General features: G+C 45.0%; 1 protein-coding gene across 7 annotated transcripts in view; it reads left to right on the forward strand.

The window, feature by feature from the left end:
- Window positions 1–26,561, forward strand: part of robo2 (roundabout, axon guidance receptor, homolog 2 (Drosophila)) — a 1,634,458-nt gene that overhangs the window by 842,779 nt on the left and 765,118 nt on the right. The window lies entirely within an intron of this gene.

Below are 26,561 nucleotides of genomic sequence, written 5' to 3' on the forward strand. Positions count from 1 at the left end.
CTTTTTCCTAGGGCAGGGAGTCCAAACACTGAGGGCATAGGTTTAAGGTGAGAGGGGAAAGATTTAAAAGGCACCTAAGGGGTAACGTTTTCACACAGAGGGTGGCGCACGTATGGAATGAGCTGCCAGAGGCTGGTACAGTTACAACATTTAAAAGGCATCCAGATGGGTATATGAATAGGAAGAGTTTTAAGGGACATGGGTCAAGTGCTGGCAAATGGGACGAGATTAGGTTAGGATATCTGGTCGGCATGGACAAATTGGACCAAGGGCCTGTTTCCGATGTGTAACTCTATGACTCTACTGTACAAGATTATTCAATAAATCCCATCAATGCTCACTTGCCTGAGTGCAGACCTTACCTTACCACAGTGATCATGTACATCTACCTGAGAGAGACACCAGTGGACTTGTTTGGCTGCCCTCAGGTCTGGGGTTGGGGGCATCTGCCTGGATTATGTGTTCAAATCCCAACAAATGACCTGACAGCAATTATCTTGAAAGACAGCAGGAGGAGTCCAACCGGGCCAATGACTTGAAATACTGGTCTTATCTCATTGCTGTTTATCGGTGGAAATGGCCACTGCCTTTCCTCCACAATAAAGTTCATTACAGAAGCAAGACATTTCTGTCCTTCGAGTGGGGACTGAACACAGAACCTTCTGATAGTGCTAGCCACTGGGCAAAGCCTAATCAAGGAGCTATTGATTTAAATTTGAGAGATGGCCCCATCCTACATTGATACAAAGTACTGACTGCTCCAGGCAAGTGCAAGGATCATGGGGGAGAATGCAGGCTATATCAAAGTCGTGGTAATGTCACGTGACGAGAAGTTCACAGTCTCCAGGCATGAGTTCACATCCCACTTTTTTTTAGATTAGATTACTTACAGTGTGGAAACAGGCCCTTCGGCCCAACAAGTCCACACCGCCCCGCTGAAGCGCAACCCACCCATACCCCTACATCTATCCCTTACCTGACACTACGGGCAATTTAGCATGGCCAATTCACCTAACCTGCACATCTTTGGACTGTGGGAGGAAACCGGAGCACCCGGAGGAAACCCACGCAGACACTGGGAGAACGTGCAAACTCCACACAGTCAGTCACCTGAGGTGGGAATTGAACCTGGGTCTCTGGCGCTGTGAGGCAGCAGTGCTAACCACTGTGCCATCGTGCTGCCCACTTCTCCAGGGCATGTGGTGAAATTTAAGTTCAGTTAAAGCAACCTTAGAATTTTCAAAAAAAAAGAATTAATCTAAGGGTGACCCTGTTGATTGTTGTAGAAATGCATCTAGTTCACTTAATCTCCTTTAGGGAAGGGAATCATCAACCTTTACCTGGCTGATGCAACATGTGACTTCAGACTCCCAGTAATATGAATGACCCTTAAATGCCCTTTGGGCAATAAGCACTGGCCTTGCCAGTGAGACCCATGTCCTATGCAAACTATCCTTTCCTAGTTATGCTGCCCAGATTTGAATGCAGTACGCTAGGTAAGGCCTGACCAGAGCTTTACAGAGCTAGTTATACAGCACAGAAACAGACTCTTCAGCCCAGCTCACCCATGCTAACCAGGTTTCCTAAACTAAACTAATTCCATTTACCTGCATTTAGCCCATATCCCTCGAAATCTTTCTGACTCTGTACCTGTCCAAATGCCTTCTAAATGTGCCTCTGGCAGCTCATTCCATACACGCACCATGCTCTGTGTGAAAAAGTTACCCCTCAGGTCCCTTTTAAATGTTTCCCCTCTCACCTTAAACCTCTGGCTTCTGTATTTGGACTCCCCCTACCCTGGGGAGAAAGAGTTAGCTATTCACACTGTCCATGCCCCTCATGATTTTGCAACTTATATAAGATCACTTCTCAGCCTCAAACTCCAGGGGAAAAGATGACCCACCCAGCCTCTCCTTCTAACTCCAACCCTCCAGTCTTGTTGTATCCCTGTAAACCTTTCTTTTTCACCTTTCCACTTTAATAATGTCCTTCCTACAACAGGGTTACCAGAATTGTATGTAGTACTCCCAACGTGGCCTTACCAAATTCTTGTTCAGCCCTAACATGATTGTTGCATAATGTCCTCTCCCTTGTCTCCTGGCTCCCTTCAGCTCACAGCAATATTCCATCAGCCTGATTGATTATTTTGAAACTAATGATAAGCCAACAGAGATAACTGATCCAACATCACTCGTTTTGCTTTTGGGCATGCCCGCTGAGTCGGTGATGTAGCCAGTTGTGAATCAGGATATTGTGCAAAGATTGCTATGGGCCCCACAATGTAGAGCACACTCTAATGGGTAATTACAGGAGCTCATCAGCTTTTTCCTTTGTTAATGCTTCATCATACGCAGAAAGCAAAATTCTGTTTGTGTCAGTTTCAAGGTCCTGCTGATATTGAATAATTGGATGGTTCTCTCAAACCTGCTGCATAATGTCAGTAAGATGTGTTCTAATGTGTTACAGAACACTGACAGATCGTAAAATACACAATGTGCATACAGATTTGTGTTTTTTTTTTGAAGTGTTCTTCAGAATGTTGCTTTTTGCTGGCAAGAGCATCATGTGGTTGCCCACCCCTCGTTTTCTTTGGAGCTGCCTTCTTAAACTGCTGCAGTCCATGTGCTGATGACAGAAGCACAATGCTGTAAGGGAGGGCCTTTCAGGATTTTGAGCGAGTGACACTGAAGGAATGTTGATGTGCTTCCAAAATCGCATGGTACGTGGCTTGGAGGGGAACTTGCAGATGGTGATGTTCTAATGTATCTGCTGCCCTTCTCCTTTCAAGGGGTCAAGATCGTGGGTTTGGAAAGTGATATCTAAGGTGAATTGCTGCAGTGCATCATGCACTTGAACTGAAGATGGTTCTATGTTTGACGACGTTGAAAACTTTTCACTGTACTCCTGTACTTTTGTACTTGGGTACTTGCAATAATACAGTCTAAAGTCTAAAGATGGTGCACATTGATGCGACTGAGCGTCGGTGGTGAAGGGAGTGGATGTAGTGTCAATCAAGTGGGCTGCTTTGTCCTGGATGGTGTCAAGCTTCTTGAGTGTTATTGAAGCTGCACCCATCCAGGGCAAGTGGGGAGTATTCCATCACACTCCTGACTTGTAGATGGCGGACAGGCTTTAGAGAGTTAGGAGATGAGTTATTCCCTATAGAATTCAAGTCTTTGACCTGGTATTGCAGCCATGACAGTCATGCAGCTGGTCCAGTTGAGCCTCTGGAATAAGTCTGCTCCTAAATTTCCTATTTTTATGATCCTCCCCACCTTTCTGGAAACTTTTCATTTCTGTATTCAACTATACTTCCGTTGAGATTTGCTCTTCATGCTTTTGGTCACTTGATCCTAATGCTGCCTCTGGCTAAAACCATGGGGCCATCAGAGTTAATCTCATCATTCCTGCACCAAACAGGTGGGAATGGTCAATGTTGTAACTCCTGATTACCATCAAATCCATTCCAAATGGAGATAATCCAATATTACACATTATGAACAGCGCAGTTTGGCTGTTTAGCCCATCTGATTTATACTAGTATTCATTCTCCATATGAAGTACCTCTTGCTATAGTTTATCTAACCCTATTGCTCTCTGTGACAGCAAGTTCCACATTCTATTAGTTTCTGGGTTAAAATGTTTCTCCTGAATTCCTGATTGGATTTATTGGTGACTATTTGATATCTCTGGACTTAGTTCTGGTCTTGCCATCAGAGGAAACACACAGACAGGAATCCAAGAGTACGACAGAGACATACGGGTTTTTTTCTGAGTGACAGGTGGTGACTGATGGGGTATCACATGGATCAGTGCTTGGCCAGCAGCTAGTCACAGTCTGTATTAATGATTCAGACCATGGAACTAAGTGTAATATCTTTTGAGATGACACAAGGCTGGGTGGAAGGTGAGCGGTGAGGAGGATGGGGGGGATGCTTTGGTGTGATTTGGACAAGTTGAGTGAGTGGGCAAATGCAGTATAATGCGAATAAATGGGAGGGTATCCATTTTGGTAGCAAGACTAGGAAAGCAGATTTTTATCTGAATGATGATAGATTGAGAAAGGGGGCCATTCAACACTAGTTGCTGAAAGTAAGCATGCGGGTGGTGAAGACGGTAGATGGGATATTGGCCTTTATAGTGAGAGGATTCGAGTGTAGGAGCACATATGTCTTGTTGCGATTATAGAGGTGAGACCACACCTGGAGTACTGTGTGCAGTTTTGGTCTCCTCATCTGAGGAAGGATGTTGTGCTCATGGACAGAGTGCAGCAAACGTTAACCAGAGTGACTCCTGAAATGGCAGGGCTGATGTATGAAGAGAGACTGGATCAGTTAGCCCGATATTCACTGGAATTGAGAGGAATGAGAGGGGATCTTGTAGAAACCTATAAAATTCTAACTGGATTAGATAGTATAAATGCAAGAAGAGTGTTCCCAGAGACTTGGGTGACTAGGACCAGGGGTCATAGTTTAGGGATAGAGAGTAGACCATTTAAGACTGAGATGGGGAGAAACGTCTTCATCCAGAGAGTAGTGAGCCTGTGGAATTTTCTGCCACAGAAAATGGAATTAGAATTAGAATCCCTGCAGTGTGGAAACAGGCCCTTCAGCCCAATAAGTCCACACTGATCCTCCAAAGAGCAACCCACCCAGACCCATTCCCCTAACCTATACTTACCCCTGACCAATACCCTACACTACCGACCAATTTAGTATGGCCAATTCACCTAACCTGCACAACTTTGGGTTGTGGAAGGAAACAGAAGCACCCAGAGGAAACCCACGCAGACACGGGGAGAATGTGCAAGCTCCACACAGGCAGTCACACGAAGCTGGAATTGAACCGGGTCCCTGGCGCTGTGAGGCAGCAGTGCTAACCAATGAGCCATTGGTGTCCCTCTGCAGCCAATCCAATACGCCATACACACCAACTGGCGCTGATGAAGCCGGTGAGGAGATTAGAGGAACTGCTGACCATGAATGGTTTTTTTTAAAAATAGTTCTTCAGGTGAAAGAGATCAAAGATGTATGGGGAGAAAGCAGGAACAGGGGACTGAGTTGGATGATCAGCCAGAATCACATTGAATGGTGGAGCAGGCTCGAAGGGCCAAATGGCCTACTCCTGCTTCTTTCTTCTGTGTCTCCTGTCAATGTCTTTTCCCCCGTCAAACCCTTTAATAATTATGAAGACCTTTGTCAAGTCTCCACACAAGCTTCTTGTTTCCACACATAAGACCATTTACACAAGACCAAATACACTATAGCAGACTGTTTGTATCTCTCTCACAACTTGCCTTTCCACCTACATTTGTGTCGTCTGCAAATCTGGTGATAGTGCTACACTATAGCACTGATTTCTGCTGCATCATTTTCATTTCAGTTGTAGTGAACTGTGATTTAATTTGTTTCTTATTCATACGGTGTATAAACAATCAACAGGTCTATTTCTTCAGATTAGATTTTTAGATTAGATTAGATTACTTACAGAGTGGAAACAGGCCCTTCGGCCCAACAAGTCCACACTGCCCCGCCGAAGCGCAACCCACCCATACCCCTACATTTACCCCTTACCGAACACTACGGGCAATTTAGATTGGCCAATTCACCTGACCTGCACATCTTTGGACTGTGGGAGGAAACCGGAGCACCCGGAGGAAACCCACGCAGACACGGGGAGAATGTGCAAACTCCACACAGACTGAGGTGGGAATTGAACCCAGGTCTCTGGCGCTGTGAGGCAGCAGTGCTAACCACTGTGCCACATTTCGGGGGTTGAGTGAAGGGACTGAGGGTAATGTGTTGTGAAGGAGTGCAGAGAGAATTCTGAATAACTCTGGTACTAATCCCCCAGAATCCTTCATTGAGATTGGGTTCCATCATATAGTGATTTTTGACAGTGATAGATATTGGTCTCCGGTTTGGAGCTTCCCAACAACAAATAACTTCTCAACACCTCAGCATTGATCCCCGATCGATTATGACTGATCCTCATGATTTGGAGGAAGGAAGTGAATGCACTATCACCAGATTTGCAAACGACACAAATGTAGGTGGAAAGGCAAGTTGTGAGAGAGATACAAACAGTCTGCAGAGAAATATTGATAGGTTAAGTGAGTGGGAAGAAAGGTTATCAAATGATGTATAATGGGGGAAAATGTGAAATTGTTCCTCCTGGAAGGAAGAACAAAAGAACAGAATATTGTTTAAATGCAGAAAGCTGCACAGAAAGTGTCTTAGGGTTACCGGTACATAAGACACAGAAAGCTAGCACACAGGTACAGCAGGTAATCAGGAAGAGCCATGGAATATTGGGCCTTGTTTCAAGAGTAGGGAAGTCTTTCTGAAGGTGTACAAGATGCCAGTGAGAATATCTTTGGAGTTTGTTGACAGTTTGGGACCCTTTATTTAAGGAAAGGTATCATTTCATTGGAGACAGATCAGAGAAGGTTCACGAGGAAGATTCTCAGTTTGCATTGATTGTCTTATGACAAAGGTCAAACAGGTTGTGACTCTACTCACTGGAATTTGAAGAATGAGAGGATTCTTAAGGGGCTTGACAGGGTCAATGCTGAGAAAATGTTTCCCCTCATGGGAGAATTTAGGAACAGAGGGCACAGTCTCAGAATAAAGGAACACCAATTTAAGGCTGAGATGAAGAGGAGTTTCTTCTCTCAGAGAGTTGTGAGTCTTTGGAACTCCTTGTCACAGAGAGCTGTGGGGGCAGAGTCCTTGTGGATATTTAAAGCTGAGATAGAGAGAGATTCTTGAACAGTCTGGAAATCTGGCAGGAAAATGGACATGAAGAATGTCAGACCAGCCATGATGCAATTGAATGACAGAGCAGGCTCAAGGGGCCCAGTGACCTACTCCTGCTCCTGTTTAGAACATAGAACATTACAGCGCAGTACAGACCCTTCAGCCCTCGATGTTGTGCCAACCTGGGAAACCAATCTGAAGCCCATCTAATCCACACTATTCCATTTTCATCCATATGTTTATCCAATGACCATTTAAATGACTTTAACGATGGCATGGCTACTACTGTTGCAGGCAGGGCATTCCATGCCCCTACTATTCTCGGAGTAAAGAAACTACCTCTGACATCTGTCCCATATCTATCACCCCTCAATTTAAAAGTACATCCTCTTGTGCTAGCCATCACCATTCAAGGAAAAAAACTCTCACTGTCCACCCTATCTAACCCTCTGATTATCTTATATGTCTTAATTAGGTCACCTCTCAACCTTCTTCTCTCTAACAAAACCAGCCTCAAGTCCCTCAGCCTTTCCACATAAGACCTTCCCTCCAGACCAGGCAACATCCTGGTAAATCTCCTCTGCACCCTTTCCAAAGCTTTCACATCCTTTCTATAATGCGGTGACCAGAACTGTATGCAATACGCCTAGTGCGGCCGCACCAGAGTTTTGTCTTGCTGCAGCATGACCTCATCACTCCAAAATACAATCCCTCTACTAATAAAAGCGAACATACCATGTGCCTTCTTATCAACCCTATCAACCTGAGTGGCAACTTTTAGGAATCTATGTGCATGGATACTGAGATCTCTCTGCTCATCCACACCACCAATAATCTTTCCATTAGCCCAGTACTCTGTATTCCTGTTACTCCTACCAAAGTGAATCACCTCACCCTTTTCTGCAGTAAACTCCATTTGCCACCTCTCAGCCCAGCTCTGCAGCTTATCTATGCTGTAACCTATAACCTGCAACATTTCTTCCGTTTCTATGATCTGAAGGACCAGCACTTTGGTAAGGCCATGGAGAGCACTTAACCAGTCAGCTAGAGGTCACCACCTTCAGGAGAGGGCACAGCTGGTAGGCAAAATTGGTTGAAACTGGGGATAGGAGAAAGGGAGCAGAGAGCAGCAGAACAGTTCAGCATCTGGTTTCATTGACCAGCCCTGGCTTCCTAAAGTCCCCATCCTTCTTTTTAACTACTATGATGACCTCACCCTCTCCCTATCTCTATCGCCTCCTCTGGTCCCCCTACCCTGCCAGATCCCTGCATTCCTGTAATTCTGGTTTTGTCTGCATTCACTGGTGTTAATTGCTGCACCTTTCTGTTGTTAAGGCATTTAGCTCTGGGATTTCCTTCCCTGCTCTGATTCTGTAAACCCAACTCTTTGAACAATTATTTTTGGTAACTTATCTCCTCACGTGTTTTTTTTGTTGTTAACACTCCTGCTGGGATGTTTCGCTGCCCTTTGGAATGCTATAAATGAATGTTATTGACGAATGCAAGAAGTGTACATTGGAAACTGCCTTTTTCAGCACAGTTAAATTGCTTTCTGAAAGGTAGACACATGTTGGTGTATTTTGTCTATTCTAACATAGCCAGTGCCGATTAATCCCATGTGCCGGTGAAATTCATTCGCTCCTCAGTCAAAGGACGGCCTGTGTAATTAAAGGCCAGCAGCTGCTGGCAGCTGATAGAGGGAGACAGTGTCGGACTGAGTCACTCTGAAACCATTGAAACCACTATTCCAGTGATACGTTACATTATGATTCCACCTGTGATAAAGCGACGGTTTTAGTTGCTTGCTGGCTGGAGAAAATTATCCATTACAAGAACAGGAACACTGGTACCTTTGCAGGTGATGGGCAGTTAGTGTGAGAGGCCTTTTTCCTTTTCAATACTGCCTTCTGATGATTGAGCAGGGGATCAGTTAATAAATATCTGCTGTGCTGTTTGCAAGCAAATTTGCTGACATGTCTCTTGCCTCTACCCTGCCTTGTCAGGTAACAATCTCACTTGTATCATTCCTATCCCATTACTGCATTCATCATTGCTGAGCCCCAGATAGATTGGCTCCTGATAACCACATGGAGTAGGGAAAGGCCATTCTGCCCCTTGAGCCTGCCATGCTAGATCATGGCTGAGCATCTACCTCAACGCCATGGAATGCCTGCAGTGTGAAAACAGGCCATTTGGCCCATCAAGTCCACACCAAACCTCTGAAGAGCATCCCACCCAGACCCAGTCACCTCCCCCCCCCCCATCCTTTAATCCCGCAGTTCCCATGGCTTAAGAGGCATTTGGATGGGTATATGAATAGGAAGGGTTTGGAGGGATATGGGCCGGGTGCTGGCAGCTGGGACTAGATTGGGTTGGGATATCTGGTCGGCAATGGACGGGTTGGACCAAAGGGTCAGTTTCCATGCTGTACATCTCTATGAATCTATGACTCTATGGCTAATTGACCTAGCCTGCACATCCCTTGACTGTGGGAGGAAACCGGAGCACCCAGAGGGGACCCACACAGACACTGCGGAGAATGTGCAAACTCTACACAGACATGGATGTAGGTTTGCTCGCTGAGCTGGAAGATTCATCTTCAGATGTTTCGTTACCATCTGCAGTAACATCTTCAGTGAGCCCGCAAATGAAACACTGGTAGTTGTAGCCTCTTTCTGTTTATATGTTGGTGTTTCCTTGGATTGGTGATGCCTTTTCCTGTGGTGACATCTCGGAAATGACTGCCAGACTACTCAGACCTCTTGGCGTCATGGTAGCCCACAAATCCACCAAAACACTAAAACAGCAGCTAATGAACTTGAAGACAGAAAGCAAAATTAATGTCATCTACAAAATACCATGCAAGAACTGTAACAATCTCTACATTGGACAAACAGGCAGAAAACTAACCACCATGATAGATGAACATCAACTAGCCACAAAATAAGACCATAAGACCATAAGACATAGGAGTGGAAGTAAGGCCATTCGGCCCATCGAGTCCACTCCGCCATTCAATCATGGCTGATGGGCACTTCAACTCCACTTACCCGCATTCTCCCCGTAGCCCTTAATTCCCCGAGACAACAAGAATCTATCAATCTCTGCCTTGAAGATATTTAGCGTCCCAGCCTCCACTGCACTCTGCGGCAATGAATTCCACAGGCCTACCACTCTCTGGCTGAAGAAATGTCTCCGCATGACTCACTCTCTTTAGTATCCTTACAATACAGATGACGAAGGACAACACTTTGACTGGGACAACACATCCATCCTAGGACAAACCAAACAGAGACATGCACGAGAATTCCTAGAAACATTGCATTCTAACCGGAACTCTATCAACAAACACATTGACTTGGATCCCATTCACCACCCCTTGAGAAAAGGGACAGGAAATAACATCACCATTGGAAATGATGTTGCCACAGGAAATGACCAGCCTAAGGAAATGCACGCATATAAATAGAAAGTGGGCTACACCACCAGTGCTTCATTCGGAGGCTCACTGAAGATGTTACCTATTTTGGTGATAAAACATCTGAAAACGAACCTTCCAGCTCAGCGAGCAAACCTTCATCCTGAACCTCAAGCTGAACCACAAATCTCGGAACTTGTCCATACAGACAGTCACCCAAGGGTGGAATCAGACCCAGGTCCCTGGTGCTGTGTGCTAACCACTGAGCCACCATGCTGCCCATATTCTCGCAGTATCCCCAGACACTCGAACGTTTTCAAATACATTTTTTGATACTCCAATTTTGAACTTCCACAACCCCCTCAGGCAGAAAACTCCAAAGATTCAGCAGCTTCCCAGTGAAGAAATTCCTCTCTCAGTTGTAAGTAGCTTGCCCTTTGTTCTGAGATTGTGTCATCGTCATTCCATTGCATTTATTTCCACTCTCCTCCAGCATTTGTACCAGGGGGGTTTTGGGGAGGGAAAAGCTCACATTCCCTTTAAATGCCTCAGCCTTCAGCTGAATCAATCTCCAGGTTGTGAACATGTTCTGATCTTGACCCTGTTTACAAGTTAATTTGTATGTGAGTTGGAACACAATGCACGACAATATCAAATAGCCATTCATAACCACAAGGCAAAATTCATATTTCGGATCTTTAAAGTTGCACCACTGCATGGGATTGTATTCGTAACGTGGACATTCTTAAATCGGAGAGCTCCATACCCTCTCTTTCTGATGAGATTTTATTCTGCACTCTCAGAAGGACACAAGCGATCGCACGATCACTGTCTGATGAATAAAGGAATTCTTCCTTATATTCCTCAACAAACAGCAGTAAGACAGATCAGTGAGCAATTATTATCTTAGCTTTCTTTGATGAGAACTTTCATATGTAAATATGGTGTGCGTGGTTTCTGTATTGCAAGAGAGAATGCTCTTGAGTCATCCCAAGCTTGTGAACGGCGCTATGTAATTGCAAAACCTGCTGTCCCAACATTATGTGATTTTTTTTTAACAATTCATATACACAGGATCCATCGTAATTGCTTTCATATTCCATTGTTGCATAAAGAATTCTGTTAAAGCTGTCCAACACAACTTGCCTTTTATTGGTCTACGTTAGCCATCCTTTATGCACGCCTTTCTGGGATTCACCCTCCTCTTCCATGGTGAGTAGACAAAGCTTACCTGCTGCCAATGATAATGTCTCAAGGCCGGTGTGATCATTCCCTTATGTGTTTGCGATATTGCTAAGCAACAGCATAAAACCATGGAGAGAAAGGGAGTTTTTTTTAGCTGCTCTTCCTTTGATGCTTGGACAAGACCCCACACCTTCAAAAGCAACATACTGCGGAATTTGAACATCAGAAATTAAAAATTAAAAATGCTGGAAAATGCTTAGCAGGTCAGACGCACATGCAAATACAGCAACAGTACTAACATTAGAGATGCATAAGATGTAGGAGCAGAGGAAAGCCATTCAGTCCATCGAGTCTGCTCCGCCAATGAGACCATGATTAATCTGATCCACCTCACTCCACTTTCCTACCTTTACACCCAACACTCATCGTTCCCTTTCTGATTGAACATCACTCTGCCTCAGCCTGGGGGGCTGGTTTGCAAAGCAGATCATGCACACAGGAGAAAGTGAGGACTGCAGATGCTGGGATCAGAGTCGAAAGTGAGGTGCTAGAAAGACCCAGCAGGGCAGGTAGCTCATCCGAGGAGCAGGAGAATCGATGTTTCGGGCATAAGCCCTTCATTTGGGCGTGGGGGGGGGGGGGGGGGTGGGAGGAGGGAGTGTGTTTGGTGGGGGGCCTGAGAGATAAATAGGAGGGGGATGGTGGGGCTGGGGAAAGTAGCTGGAAGGCGATAGGTAGATTGAGGTGGGTGAGGTGATGATGATAGGTTAGAGAAGAGGGTGGAGCAGATAGGAGATAAGGAAGATGGACAGTTCAAGAGGGCAATGCCAAGTTGGAGGGTTGGATCTGGGATGAAGTAGGGTGAGGGGAAATAAGGAAGCTGGTGAAATCGACGTTGATCCCGTGTGGTTGGAGGGTCGCAAGGCAGAGGATAAGGCGATCGTCCTCCAGGCTTGGATTTGACAGTGGAGGAGGACCAGGACTTGCATGTCCTTGGCAGAGTGGAAGGGGGAGTAGAAGTGGTTGGCCACAGAGCGGTGGGTTTGTTTGGTGTGTGTGTCCCTGAAATGTTTAGTAAGTTGGCATTCTATCTTACCAATATGCCAATAGCATAGGTTCTCATCCCATACCAGTTGATGTGGCCATAAAGGACTACCATCTCCACCTCACCTCACCCTCACCTAAGGAGTGGTGACCCTGACATTAAACAGCACCAGGCGTCTCACTCTGGGACTGTGACGCCTTTGATCTCAGCCTTGAAGAAACTTAATTACTTAACCCCAACAGCCCTCTGTTGTAAAGCATTCTAAAATTCACTACTGTAGAAAAGAAGAAATTCCTCCCCATCTCTGTCTTCAGTGCATGACCCCTTTTTCTGAGGTAAGCCTCTGCCACAAGGGGAAACAACCTCTCGGTATCTAACCTCTCAAAACCTCTAAGAATGAGTCCAAAACTAGTTGGCGGAGGTTTAAGGTGAGAGGGGAAAGATTTAAAAGGGACTTAAGGAGCAACTGTTTCACGCAGAGGGTGGTGTGTGAAAGGAATGTGCTGCCAGAGGAAGTGGTGGAGGCTGTTATAATTACAACATTTCAAAGGCATCTGGATGGATATTTGAACAGGAAGGGTTTAGAGGGATATGGGCCCAGTGCTGGCAAATGGGACTGATTAATTTAGGATACCTGGTTGGTATGGACGAGTTGAACTAAAGGGTCTGTTTCCATGATGTACATCTCTATGACTCGGGTTGAGAATGTGGTGCTGGAAAAGCACAGCAGGTTAGGCAGCATCCGAGGAGCAGGAAAATTGACGTTTCAGGCCAGACCCCTTCATCAGGAATGATTCTGGGAGCCTCAAGAGTGTAGAGATAAATGGGAGGAGGGTGGGGCTGGGGAGAAGATAGCTGAGAGTGCAATAGGTGGATGGAATTGAGGGTAAAGGTGATTGGTCAGAGAGCGGGGGGAGCAGATGGGTGGGACAGGTCATGAGGGCGGTGCTGTATGACACTATGACTCCAAATAGCCTCTCAATCTTCTGAACTCCAATAAGTACAAACCCAATCTATTCATCCTTTCCTCTGAAAACAGACTTTCCTCAAAGTTGTTTGGTTATATTGACTTGATCAAGCTGAGGGGCCAGGATCATCATTGGTGCAAGTTAACACAGAAACAGATTGAATGCAGGATCTCATGAAGTTTGAAAGATTGAGATGTATGGACTAGGCCAGACCACACAAAACATTCCTGAGCAGGCAGCCGAGACCATAACTTAGCAATTTATTTCAGTAAGTGTACAGTGCAAATTACCTGGAGTAAGTTAGCTATGTTGACCACCAGGTTTAAAACAGACAAAAAATTCATTCACAGAATTACACAATGAAACACAAAGAACAGAATAAGGAACCCCTACAGAACTCAATCTATCCAAACTAGGCTTAAGTATGCTGGTTTGAATATATACAACAGTTCCAGTAAGCAAACCCCCTTTAAAACATAGTACAAAAAAGGCTCAGGGCTGATGTTAGAAGGGCAGAAGAGAGAGTTTCCACACAGCTCACTGTTGAACTCCCAACCAGTTTGGAACTGAACTAAACTGCTCAGCTGGAGAACTGACCACTGCCCTTTCATCATACAGGTGACTTCTAAAAAAGTGACCACTTTGGCTTGAAGTCTCATCTGTTTACATGCAAACAAAAGGCCTCTCAAAATCCTTTTCATCTCTGGACCAAACCAGTCTGATTAGATCCCGGCCTGCTTTATTACCCCGCTGAAAAAAATCAAAGACGGAGTGTCCTTCAGCCAAGGAACAGCTTTCAGAGAAAAAAAAACTAGCTTTGTGACAGAGGGTTATTCAGGAATCTGAAATAGGTTGAAAGGCTGTGGTCTGTGATCAGAAAGTTAAATGATTTGCATGTTGTAGTAGGCCAGGGTTTGGAAGTCCCCCAAGTGAAACCCTGGTTGACCAGAAACTCAATGCATTTGCAGTTACTAATCCCATCTGTGTGAGGAGGTGAGCACTTGGAGTGGCCATACTGAAATTTTAAGCTGGATTAGTGGTACTGGAAGAGCACAGCAGTTCAGGCAGCATCCAACGAGCAGCGAAATCAATGTTTCGGGCAAAAGCCCTTCATCAGTAATAAAGATGAAGGGCTTTTGCCCGAAACATCGATTTCGCTGCTCGTTGGATGCTGCCTGAACTGCTGTGCTCTTCCAGCACCACTAATCCAGTATTTGGTTTCCAGCATCTGCAGTTATTGTTTTTACCTCGTTGAAATTTTAAGCTGTTGTGAAATCTAAAGAGTTCCTCATGTCACACCACCTTCTCCGGGTCTCAGAACATAGAACATAGAAAAGTACAGCACAGAACAGGCCCTTTGGCCCACGATGTTGTGCCAAGATGTAGTCCTAATATAAAATATAGTAACTTCACCGACATACCCCTCAACTCACTGCTATCCATGTTCATGTCCAGCAGTTGCTTAAATATCCCTACTGACTCTGCTTCCACCACCACCGCTGGCAACGTATTCCATGCATTCACAACTCTCTGCAAAAAGAACCTATCTCTGATGTCTTCTTTATACCTTCCTCTTAATATCTTCAAACTATGACTTCTTGTACCAGTCAATCCTGCCCTGGGGAAATGTGTCTGGCTATTGATTCTATCTATTCCTCTCATTATTTTGTACACCTCGATCAGAGAGAAAAGTCCGAGCTTATTCAACCTTTCTTCATAAGGCAAGCCCCCCAGTCCAGGCAACATCCTGGTAAACCTTCTTTGCATCCTCTCCAAAGCCTCTGTATCTTTCTTATAGTAGGGCGATCAGAACTGGACGCAGTATTCCAAGTGTGGTGTCACCAGGGACTTGTAGAGTTGCAGCAAAACCTTGTGGCTCTTAAACTCAATCCCCCTGTTAATGAAAGCCAAAACACCGTATGCTTTCTGAACAACCCTATCCACTTGGGTGGCAACTTTGTGGGATCTATGTACTTGCACACCCAGATCCCTCTGTTCCTCCACACTGCTAAGAATCCTGTCCACATTCAGCATTCGAGTTTGACCTTCCAAAATGCATCAGTTCACATTTATCCAGGTTGAACTCTATCTTTCATTTCTCAGCCCATCTCTGCATCCTGTCTGTGTCACGCTACAGCCTGCAGTAGCCCTCTATACTATCGACGACACCACCAACCTTTGTGTCATCTGCAAATTTACTAACCCACCCCTCAACCTCCTCATCCAAGTAATTTATAAAAACTACAAAGAGCAGAGGCCCAAGAACAGAGCCCTGAGGGACACCACTCACCACTGACCTCCAGGCAGAATACTTTCCATCTACAACCACTCTCTGCCTTCTGTCAGCCAACCAAGCAGCCAATTCTGTATCCAGAATCATTGGATTTCAGGAAGATATTTCTTTATTGGGACAATGTGCCCAAAACTTGACTTGGAAAAACTATTTCATTTGACTTTTCGCTTCACGTCATTCCCCACATGAACATCTCTGAGCAGTAGAGTTGTTTGACATCAGTGTTTTGCTTGTATTAATTACGTTACAAAACTTGATCTCACGCACACACAGAAACTGTAAAGTGATGCAGCCTTTGTGAAGCAAAGCACATGAGCTGCTGAGTGTAACCGCAGACCATTACAACAGCTTGTCTCCTGGCCTTCCCTCTGTCCTTGTCTGGATCATGCTCCCAGCTCAGACTTGCTGACCTCAGTCTAAATTAAAGCCAGTTCGATTTTATTTTTTTGACCCTTGCAGTAATCTCTCGGGCACTCCCCAACAGCTCCCCAAACATAACCCTGACTTTAGTACCTCTCATTGCGATGGGAAGAATTAAACACCTGTAAAAATACTCATTGCACCAGCTCTGCTAACCTTGGGTGAAAGTTCACAACTTGAATAAAAGAATATCTCTCCGAAAGTCACACGAGAATGCAGTGAACTGAACCAAGATGGAACTCCGAAAGGGATACACAGATAGGGTGAGATGGAAACAAGTGGGAGGAAGTCGTGTGGAACAAAGAATTAACATGGACCAGAAAGGACCAAATAGCCTGTTTATGTACTGTCAAATGAATGTCCTTGAAGTTTAGCACTGCAATATTATACAGTTTTATATGTAGAAACATAGCAGCAGCAGGAGGCCATTCGGCCCTTCAAGCCTGCTCCACTATTCAATACGATCATGGCTGATCACCCAACCCTGTTCCTGCTTTCTCCCCATACTCTTTGAATCCTTTAGCCCTGAGATCTATATCTCACAAATGTAGGTTACAATCCAACAGATTTATTTGGAAGTACAAGCTTTTGGAGCATTGCACCTTCGTCAGGTAGCGGGAGGGGCAGAATCATTAGATACAGAATTTATAATAAATAGATCAAATAGATAAACTATATCTAAATTAGCTCATTTGGTGCTTTTACTCCCCATGCCTAATGATTTATTGCATTGCCAGTTGAACTGATGGTGTGATTTTAATTGATCACTTCTTTGTGATATTGCCCAACTAAAAGCCACAGAGACAGCGACAACAGAGAAGGCCTTCCTACTTGCAGAACAGGAAGAATATAAGGAATGGTTTTAGCCAGTTTTGAGAAGATTTGTAGCTCAGGTTGAGGTTTTGGATGTAGGTTTGCTCGCTGAGCTGGAAGGTTCATTTCCAGACATTTTGTCACCCTACTTGGTAACATCTTCAGTGGGCCTCAGGCTGATAATTCCTGATTTCTACTTATATGTTTGGGTTTCTTTGAGTTGCTGATGTCATTTCCTATGGTGATGTTATTTTCTGTGGTGAAGTCACTTCCTGTTCTTTTTCTCAGGGGGTGGTAGATGGGGTCTAACTTGATGTGTTTGTTGATAGAGTTCTGGTTGGAATACTATGCTTCTAGGAATTCTCATGTGTATCGTTGTTTGGCTTGTCCTAGGATAGTTATTGAAGGCAGCCATTTGGCCCTACTACCCTGTCAAAGCATTCAAGAGCTCTCTTTTCGTTCTTCTAAACTGTAAATGGTTTAAATCTATCCCCACAGTACCATCTCCTAAGTGCAGGAGCCAGCCTAGTAAAATAAAAGTAAACGACTGCAGATGCTTGAGATCAGAATACAAACAGAAACTGCTGGAAAAGCTCAGCGGGTCTGCGGAAGGAGAAACAGAATTCACGTTTCGAGACCAGTACAACTGTCCTTCAAAATGTTCTGGCAAAGTCATGTCAGACCCCGAACATTAGCTCTTTTCCCTCTCCACATGTGCAGCAGTCGAAGGAATCTTTGTTACACAACATCTAGGGCAAGCGAGTTTTGAGGAGATTTGTAGCTCAGATTAAGGTTCTGGATGAAGGTTTGCTCACTGAACTGGAAAGTTCGTTTTCGGATGTTTTGTCACCATACTAGGTAACATCTTCAGTGAGCTTCCAGATGAAGCACTGGTGGCATGCCTCGCTTTCTATTTATGTGTTTAGGTTTCCTTGGGTTGGTGATGTCATTTCATGTGGTGATGTCATTTCTGTAGTGAGGTCATCTCCTGTTCTTTTTCTCGGGGGTGGTAATTGGGATCCAGTCAATGTGTTTGTCGATAAAGTTCCGGTTGGAATGCAATGCTTCCAGGAATTCTTGTGCGTGTCTTTGTTTGGCTTGTCCTCCTGATGAAGGGCTTTTGCCCGAAACGTCGATTTCGAAGCTATTTGGATGCTGCCTGTCTGCTGTGCTCTGTGGGAAGCACCACTAATCCAGAATCTGGTTTCCAGCATCTGCAGTTATTGTTTTTACCTAGGATGGATGTGTTGTCCCAGTGGAAGTGGTGTCCTTCCTCATCTATAATTAAGGATACTAGTGAGAGAGGGTCATGTTGTTTCATGGCTAGTTGGTGTACATGTATCCTGGTGGCTAGTTTTCTGCCAGTTTGTCCAATGTAGTGTTTGTTACAGTCCTTGCACAGTATTTCGTAGATGACATAAGTTTTGCTTGTTGTCTGTATAGGGTCTTTCAAGTTCATTAGATGTTATTTTAAGTGTGTTGGTGGGTTTGTGGGCTACCGTGATGCCTTGCCTTCAGTAAGGAAGCTGAAAAGCCTGCATATTACTCCAAGTGTGGCCTCACCAATGCCCTGTAGAATTGGAGCTTGGGCGCGCAGATTTTAATTCGGCATCTCAGCTCACCCCACCCTGCCAGCTCCATTTAACGTGGGCGATCTCTCACTGTTGGCATGCTTTTATATCCATGTCTTTAACATGGAAAACTTTCCAAGGTTCTTTGTTAAGCACAACTGGATTTTTAATAAAATGACCAAGCCACGCGAGGAGATGGTTAACGGCCAACTTAAAATTTCATTGAAAAGGTGGATCTTAAGGAGCGTCCTGAACTTGGAGAGAAAGAGGGGATGAGTTTTGGCAAGGATTCCCCGAGTAGTCAAAACAGTGGAAGGCAAAATGAAGTGGTATCCGGAGTGTGGGAAGGAGGTCTGGGGAGCACCGGCCTCTCAGATTGATCCAGCGTTGTGGACAGATCTGATCATTTTGAACACCCGATCATTTTACTCTCTCGTGGTATCTTATTTTGCAGCAGTGGGATGCCAGGTTTCTGCCATTGCCAGCAGTGAACCCACTCTGCCTGACTGCAAGGCTGCTCTGTGATGCCATGAGGTCGAGCAGGGGGTTTCTGGAAATGCAAACATTGAAATTTGTGTTTTTGTGTGGTTGGTAATTTCAGGAGATTGCCGCAGACTGCACTGTAATTTCTAGATTCAGGTTCAGGCAGACATTCCACCCCTCCCCCAGCCTCTCAAAGCAGTTAACAAGAAGATTGGGAAGCTCCCATCCTGTAGTATTCAACACAAAACAAACGAGGCTTCAAATGAGTTGGAAACCTGTGTGGTCCTCTGCATTCCTCTTTAAATGAATCTCTCGTAGATTCAGGGATAACTTGGCATCCTCAGTGACCAGGGGCTCACTGGGGTCAGCGGAGAGTAACGAAACCCTTCTGGGGTTTGTTTATAAACCATAGCTTATATTTTTGTACGGTTGTGACACGCAATAGACAGCTCCCTCCCCTTCCCACATTTCAAGATTTAAAATGAATCCTGAACATTGGAAACAGGTTGCTAGGCGACAAGGGAAAGGAGGTGGCAGTGTTTGGAAAGGCATTCCCTCCACACATACCCCGCAACCCCCCCCCCCCCCCCCCCGCCCCCAACCCCAACTCTCGCTGACGCTCATCTGGACTTTGAAAAACCTCTGGAGCCCAAACACTCTGTCGCTGCTGTCTAATTACCAGGGTACTTCTCGGTTCAGGGACCATTAAAGATAATTGTTATCACAACACAAGTCATCTCGGTGCTGTGTTAACCCTTCAGCTCCTGTGCTGGCTTGCTTGCTTGCTCTTGAGAAGGGGAGGAGTTTTTTTTTAAAAAAAACAAATTTTCACTTCTCAAAGGCCCCAGGGAGCATGCCAGTGTGACAGCTGAAGACTTGGAGGATTTCTTTTTGTGAGCTGGGGAAGGCTTGGGACGATAAGGGTGGGGAAGGAAGCAAGGGTGCAGAAGGGGTTTACCGGGATACTGCCTGGATGAGAGGGCATGAGATATAAGGAGAGGCTGGAAAAACTCTGGTTGTTTTCTCTGGAGCGGCGGAGACTGAGGGAAGCCTTGATAGAGGTTTATAAAAGACATCACCACAAGAAGGCAGACATTGTAAAAGCTGTACAGTGTACTCCTACAATGGAGTACATCTGACAATAAAAGGATATTGATTGATTAACATTATGAGTTGCATAGATGGGGTTGACAGTCACAATTTTTTTCTCAAAGTTGAAATGTCTAACACTAGGGGGCATGCATTTAAGGTGAGGGGGGAAGTTCAAAGGAGATGTGAGGGGCAAGTTTTTCACACAGAGAGTGTTAGGAATGTGGAACACACTGCCAGGGGTGATGGTAGAGGCAGATATGATAGGGGCATTGAAGGGACTTTTAGATAATCACATGAATGTGCAAGGAGTTGAGGGATATGGACCAAGGGTTTCATATTCGGCAAAACGTCCTGTTCCTGTGCTGTCGAGTTCTATGTTCTATGTTTCAAAAATGAGGATGGGAATTTCCAAATTGAGGTGTTGTCATACTAGGAGCAATGTGGGATAGACTAGCATGTGTTATTATCAGGTGTGTTTTAGTACTAATCGGTCAAAGTGGTGGTACTACAGTAGAAGGTAAAGTCACAATCATCCCACTCTCTCATTAATGAGGAAGGACTCATAATGGTTTCACCTGAGGTACAGTGACCTCAGCCACTATGGGGAATCGAGCCCATACTGCTGATGTCATTCAACTTTACAAGTCAACCACCCAGCCAACTGAGCTAACCAGCTAATAGTTGTGATATAGCAAGTGAATCAGAGACAGATAGAGTGTTGAAAAAACTCAGCAGATTTGGCAACATCAGTGGAGAGAAAAATAGAGTTAAAATTTCGAGTCCAAAATTTCACAGCCCCTCAAGATGAGACATGAAATGTTAATTGTGTTTGTCTCTCCACAGACACTGCCAGACCTGTTGAGTTTCTCCAGCATTCTCCGTACATATTTCGGACTTTCAGCATCCGCGGCATTTTGTTTTTACTAAATCAGGGGGCCAGGTTAACATTCTGGAGGCACAAGTTCAAATCCTGCCGCGAGAGCTGATGGAATTTAAATTAGATTAGATTAGATTCCCTACAGTACAGAAACAAGCCCTTCAGCCCAACCTGACCCTCCAAAGAGTAATCCGCCCAGACTAATGCGCCTAGCACTATGGGCAATTTAGCATGGCCAATTCACCTAACCTGCACATCTTCGGACTGTGGGAGGAAACTCACGCAGACACTGGGAGAATGTGCAAACTTCACACAGACAGTTGCCCGAGGCTGGCATTGAACCCGGTACCCAGAGGCAGTAGTGCTAACCACTGAGCCACCGTGCCAATTCATCTGGGAGTGAATGGTAACCACACAAGTATCAGTAAATACTGCTCATTAACATCCTTCAACAGAAGGAAATCTGCTATCTTTTGCCCAGTCTGTCCAGCAGGTTACTCCAAATCCCAGAAATGTGATGGACTGCCATCTGCCCTCGCCTCTCAATACAAGAGATGGGCAACAAATGTGGAACTTGCCAGTTAGACCCACATTCCCTGAATGAAGAAAGGTCCACAATGTAGCCATCCATTGGAAAATGTCCACAGGCTCACCCTTTATCATAAATGTATGTCTACTTTCAACAGAGAATTGCATTCATTTTACAGCAAGAAACACATTATTAAGTCCAACAAGTCTGTACACATGTTTATTCCCTACTCAAGCCTTCCTCATCTGTCCGATCAACAGACTCTTTCATTCCTTCCTCTCTCATGTGCTTATCAAGCTTCCCATTAAGTGCATCAACATTATTTCCTTTAATCTCTCCTTGTGGGAACAAGTTCCATTGCGCCCTCTGGGTAATGAAGATTCTTCAGATTCCCACTTGATTTCTTCATCATCATCATCATCCTCTGCTGATGGCCTTTCATTTCAATCTTCTACGTCAATGTAATCACTGCCTTTATCAGGTAGAATGCTTTTCTTCTTGTTTCAAAAATATACTTTATTCATAAACTATCTGTAAGCAAATGCAACAAATATAAAACAGGTCTTTGCAAAAGTGGAATTTTGACATTCCTCATGACAGCTTTAATCCAGTTACAACAACAAAAGGAATTTTCTCATCATGAAAGGAAGCTATTAACATTCCAATTAAGTCTACGTGGGTATCTCAAAATGCACCAAGCCCTCATACCTTTGTGGGATAGGATGATGACCAAACACAGAAAACTTTGGTATGTTTGTCCTTTCCTACCCTTTACCTGCCTGGGGGACGCTCTGACCCATCTATCACTGCCATAACTGGGTGCATTTGTTGAAATGGTGACACTCACTCTGCCACATTTCCGCATCTAAGACAGAGATAAAACAAAGGAGTCTTTGCAACTCCTTACCTCCAAAGGAAGTGGGATTCTGAATCCTTGAATAAGGCAGCGATAGATTCTCGATAGGCAAGGGGCTGAAATGTCATTGGGGGTATGCAGGAAGGTGGATTTGAGGTTACAATCAGATGTGCCATGACCTTATTGAATTATGGAGCAGGCTGGAGGGGCCAAATGGCCTAATCCTGCTCCTAACTCACATTATCCCCTTGTCAGATGTACAGTCCAGTAATGCACATTAAAGTCTTGGGGAAAGTTCACACACACTGCTTGCTGTTTGGAGAATTGCAGAGTTCCATCAAACTGTACGGCTGAATGATATAGTTGTTTGTCACGGGACCCTGGAGTCTGCACATGCGACCTCGATGTGTCCTTTCAGCTGTTGATACAACTCTTATTTGGCCGAGCACCGTGTGACTCTTTCAGAGCACAGATGGGTGTTTTGGGAGCCACTGAGACATTCCACTGAGGGAAGAGGTTTAACACTGAGCATATTGTTGAAGAAAGATCAGATTTCTAACCCTCTCCTCACCCTGCACCCACCACCTCCGCCCCCCCCACCCCCCCCATCTCCCCCACCAGATAGCTGCTCCATGAAAGGCAGATCAATGCATAAAGGCTCTGTCAGATTATACCCACCATGAAAAAAAAATCCTAATCCCTTTCCCCCCCGGAGGGATAATACTGAAGTGAAAGGAAGACAATTCTGGGGACTGATTAAACATTCTAGGTGTCTTTCAAATTGAGAAGAAAAGACACAAGAGAAAGACTGGGTTGGTGCGATAAGAGATATTTAAGGATTACCAGCGACTTAATTCGGAGATTCTTGTGGTGAGGGTACATTGAAACAGCCATGGGACACTTCTTCAATCCATCCCTTCACTTTCCAAGCACTGACCATGATAAAAGGCTTCCCTTTTTCTTTTGGCTGGGTTTAACAGAAACTGCTGGGGGTAGGGTTGGTGGGGGAGAGGAATTCAACAGACATTTCGAGGAGAAACCTTCAAAGCTACAGCGGCTGGTTTCCTGCCGTTTCTGGTTTTAAAGTGTGTCTTGTTGTCCCGAATCAGTAACGGTTTATTTCCCTTATTCTGCTCACTTGCACCAAAGGGATAAACGTTTGAATTGCCAGCTGAATTAGTCAAACTTAATGTTTAAATGGTGTTGACCTATTGCTCAACAAGTTCCATTTCAAAGTTTTGAATGTCCCACGCTCTACGTAGAAAAAAAAACCAAAGGACTTGAATTGATACACTGAAGTGATCTAAGCCTTCTCAAAGTGTTTTCAGTTTTTAATTTTAATTATTCACTATTGGCACAGCGTGGGAATTGTGTGTTTTGTTCTGTTCATTCGTGGGATGTAGGCAGCATTTATTGCCCAACTCTAATTGTCCTTGAGAAGGTTGTGGTGAGCTGCCTTCTTGAATTGTAAGGACACACACAATACAGATAAAGAAAGTGAGATCCAGGATTTTGGCACCAATGGTAACATAGCTGAAATCTGGAAGGTGGGGAATCTTGTAGCTGGTGGTTTCCCTGTTGTCTGTACTCCTAGGTAACAACAGGCAAGAGTCATTGGTTTGAAAGGCACTTATGAATGAGCCCTTGGTCAGTTAGTGCAGTGCATCTTTTAGTTGGTATGCACTGCTACTGCTGTGTGCTGGACGTAGAGTGAGTAACTGTTGAAGATGGTGGATGGTATCGATCATCTTGAGTGTTGTTGTGTAGCACTCATCTGGGCAAATGGGAAATGTTCCATCACACTCCTGACTTGTGGCCTGAAGGTGGTGGACAGGCTTTGGCTCTAACTATGCAGTATACATGTCATCTCAATTGGGCAGATATGGAGTTATGGGGCATGGGGAGATCAAGGCCCGAAAGTGGGATGAGGCAAAGGAAATGGGAAGTCTGGCTGAGAGACAGCGCCTTTGCATCATGTTATTTCCCAGCTGCTCCCCATGACATTACATTCTATTCCCCCCCCCCCCCCCACTGCTCCACTCCTACATGATATACCTGCGATACTCAGGAACACTTCCTGATCCTGGAAATTTGGGGACCTGTCCTCCCAGCCCCAATCAAACTCCCGATTTCTGATCGGTCAGGCATCTCTTACTGGGAGGCCTTGATTTGAGAAGCAGACCTCGCCAGCGCCTGATTGGCGTGTGGTTAGTTCGGAGCTCGGGACGACTGTAGATGCTGGAGATCAGAGTCAAAACATGAGGTGCTGGAAAAGCACAGCTGGTCAGGCAACAGCCGAGGAGCAGGAGAGTTGACGTATGGAGCATAAGCTCTTCATCCTGATGAAGAACGTATACCTGAATCAGCGATTCTCCTGCTCCCTGGATGCTGCCTGGCCGGCTGTGTTTTTCCAGCACCGCACTTTTGAACTTGCGATGTGAGCCTTTTTGAGAAGAGACAGCACTGACAGATGAGACCCCCAAATCTGCTGACCATCTGGTAACAGCTTTTCTCCTCAGAGTCCAAACTGAACTCAGTTCTCATTATGGGATGTGAACTCATGAAGTGCACTTTCGACTAGGACCTGAGGATTCCTAATCCAATAGTGCAGCTGTGGTGCTACTATACTCCCAAATTATTGCAAACAGGGTGACCTCGGAATCTGATTGAAGTTGTGTCAGTTGAGCAGTATTTGTAAGTTGTTTGTCAGGCAGACTTGGGCAACAATAGGCTGTGAATTGTCCTTCAAATTGTACAATCACTGAACAATACCTCTTAAAACAAGGCCATTCATCCCGTCCTACCTATGTTGCTTCTTTGAAAGAGCTATTCCGGTTAATTCCACCTCATCTCCACCTCAACCATCAGAGTACATCAGGTGGTTATGGCTTGGAAAGTACATGGCTTGGAAAGGATGGATGCTAGGAAATTGTTTCCGTTAGGTGAGGAGACTAGGACCCGTGGACACAGCCTTAGAATTAGAGGGGGTAAATTCAGAACAGAAATGTGGTGACATTTCTTCAGCCAGAGAGTGGTGGGCCTGTGGAATTCATTGCCGCAGAGTGCAGTGGAGGCTGGGACGCTAAATGTCTTCAAGGCAGAGATTGATAGATTCTTGTTGTCTCAGGGAATTAAGGGCTACGGGGAGAATGCGGGTAAGGGGAGTTGAAGTGCCCATCAGCCATGATTGAATGGCGGAGTGGATTCGATGGGCCGAATGGTCTTACTTTCACTCCTATGTCTTATTGTCTTATGGTCTTATGGCCTTATCTTTCAACAGCTTGTTTATGTCCCTTTTGAAAGTTTGGTAATGGGTCTCTTCCATCACCCTTTCAGAGAGCACCTTCTGAATCATCAAACCCCAGTGTGTTCACCTGGCCATCCATCATCGCCATCCCGACTCACACCATGGGTGACCTCCTAAACCCCCATCACCACTGACCACTCCCTCAGCCGTGACCCAGTCGGGACCAAATTGCCCATATTTTTTCCCAGGACAGTTACCCCTTTAATGTTTCATTAATGTTTTCCATGATTTCAGCTTGCAGGAGAGTGCTTTCTAACAAATTAGTACTAATGACATAGTGTCTGTTAGGTAAGTAAACCCATGACCACCTCCATCTCAAAGGCCAAGGGCAGCAGATACCTGGGAACATCACACCCTGCAAGTTGCCCACCAAGTGACTCACCATCCCAACTTGGAAATATATCACTGTTCCTTCATTGTCGCTGGATCAAAATCATGGAATTTCCTCCTTAAGGGTATTGTGGACCTACGTGGACTGCAGTGGTTCAAGAAGGCAGCTCACCACCACGTTCTCAAGGGGCAACTAGGGACGGGTGATAAATGTTGGGCCGAGCCAGAAACACCCATGTTCCATGACAGAATGTTTTTTTCACAAAAATGGCAACATATCGTGGACTGTATGATCCAACAGTGAGGCAAAGATTCAGAATTAATAATATTGCTTTAGGGATCAATATTGTAGCAAGATTCCAAGGGTACTTGCCCTGTCTTTCTTCAGAAAGTACCTGCTGAACCTTTTACATTCAGCTGCATAGACAGAGAGTCCAGTTTTGGTGTCTCCTCTGAAAGACAGCATCTCTATTGATACAGCACTCTCCCAGTACCATTAACGAAAATACGATTGAGATATTACAGATCAAGCAACCTGTAAATTCGAACTCCAAACGCTGTAACAATCCGAGGAAATACACACATAATCAGGGACTTCAACCACCTCTGGTCGTTA

The sequence above is a fragment of the Chiloscyllium punctatum genome, chromosome 15 (genome assembly GCF_047496795.1).
Source record: "Chiloscyllium punctatum isolate Juve2018m chromosome 15, sChiPun1.3, whole genome shotgun sequence".
In the NCBI taxonomy this organism is placed as follows: Eukaryota; Metazoa; Chordata; class Chondrichthyes; order Orectolobiformes; family Hemiscylliidae; genus Chiloscyllium; species Chiloscyllium punctatum.